Source organism: Humulus lupulus, chromosome 6, assembly GCF_963169125.1.
Source record: "Humulus lupulus chromosome 6, drHumLupu1.1, whole genome shotgun sequence".
Lineage (NCBI taxonomy): Eukaryota > Viridiplantae > Streptophyta > Magnoliopsida > Rosales > Cannabaceae > Humulus > Humulus lupulus.
Window position 1 is genome coordinate 101,085,447 of NC_084798.1, and position 2,093 is coordinate 101,087,539.

Below are 2,093 nucleotides of genomic sequence, written 5' to 3' on the forward strand. Positions count from 1 at the left end.
ATTTTTCTGTAATTATACTGGCTGTCTGGGATTATATGTATTTTTTATACAGGTTTTGATTTTGGAATTGTCCACTTTATAGCCGTTGTGCTGTCCAATTTTCTAGAAAATATTAGATATTAAATAAAGTATAAAAATACATATTTAATTGATTTTATATTAAGATGGAAATTATTATGATTAAGTCATTTTAATTATCATTGTTATTATTTTGTTAAGTAAATCAAGAATACAGATTCATGTATATATATATATGAAAAGTGTGATTTATAGTAAACCTATTATTTAACCATTATTATTGTATATTAATATTTTTGTTAATATTTGAATATTAAAATAATATCAAATATTAGTTTCTTACCGTTATTGATATTTGTAAGACCAGTGAATTTTGGAGAAAGTATATTTATTATATCACTGGAATTGATATTATGACTAATTAATAATAATATAAATATTTATATTTATATTATTATCATTATATTGATTATTACAACTTTATGTTAAAAATATGATTTCTTTTATAAAATGACTATTTGAATATATACATTCATATACGTATTGCTATTTGTTGACTGTCTTTTTAGCCAACGACGTGAGAACGTCAATAACGACAAGCCTTCAAGAGAATGTAAACGACACAGACGGTATAATAAAGAAAATAAAGAAAACACAAGAGATTTTTATAGTGGTTCAGCCCTGATTGTCGGTAATAGCCTAATCCACTTAGAATTGTGATTTATAGACCTATACTCAAGATCAGATGGACTGAGCCAACTGAGTTTCTTCAGTACAGATTGTGAAAATACAAGAGTTCTCTCAAATATTAGCACTTTCTCTCTCTAGAATACACAGTCCCAATTTTCTCTCTTTAGAAAGAAGAAGCAGAAGAAGTCCTTCTCTCATCCCATAAGCTCTCTATTTATAGGCTTAGGGTCATACATACGGTATCCCTTAGAACCGGGATATTTTATTATATTTATTGCATTTAAATTACAAAGAAACATTCAAAATTCGAAATGTAACAAACCCCCAATTTGTGGGAAGAATGAGAGATTCCCGCGTATGTTGTTGAAGCTGTCTCTGGGAATCTTGACTTAGTCTCCTCTAGCTAGTTGATCCACCTCCTACTGACCACTCATGCAAGTGCTGGTCGAACGTGTATGGTGGTAGGACTTGTGCATGGTGGACATGCACTTCTCTCCTCTAACTTGGCACTCTCCTCTAGCATGACATGTTTCTCCTTGGACCAAATCCTTGGGGTCTCCTTGGACCAAGGTGGTAGGACATGCACTTCTCTCCTCTAACATGGCACTCTCCTCTAGTATGCCATGTTTCTCCTTGAACCAATCTCCTTGGCTTCTCCTCGGACCAAGGTGGTCCGAGGCAATCTCCTTGGCTTCTCACCTCGGATAGGTCCGAGGCAACCTCCTTGGCATCGCACCCCGGATAGGTCCAAGGCAACCTCCTTGGCATCTCACCCTTGGGGTCTCCTAGGATCACTCTCTTGGGGTCTCCTAGGACCACATCCTCCTTGGGGTCTCCTAGGACTACTTTCTTGAGTTCTCCTCGATGCAACCTCCTTAGCTCTCCTAGGATCACCCTCTTGGCTCTCATAGGATGCACTCTCCTTAGCTCTCCTAGGATGCATTCTCCTTAGCCTCCTAGGACCAAGGTGCACTTGGCTTGGTTATGACATCTTTGAAGCAGTCCAAATTCCTCGTCAGTCTACCGGGTCACTTTATCACAACTCTGAGGAGTCAATGTATTTATTGACTATTAACGTGTCTTTTTCTGACCATGCACTGCTACTTGTCACATTTATTGCCACGTCCTTGATCTCCAATTTTTGGGTATAACACTATTGAAGTATTTTGTTATTAATATCGAAATAAGTTTATTTATAGACGATAATTATTATTGTTGTTGGGATTATTATTATTATTATCATAAGAGTACATTATCTTATGAGCAAGGTTTAAAGCATGGTTTTATATGAAGAGTTACTTGCATTACGTTGATAATAATTATTATTATCATTTATATAGTTTCTGGTATTGTTAATATACACTATCAATAGTGTATATTTACGA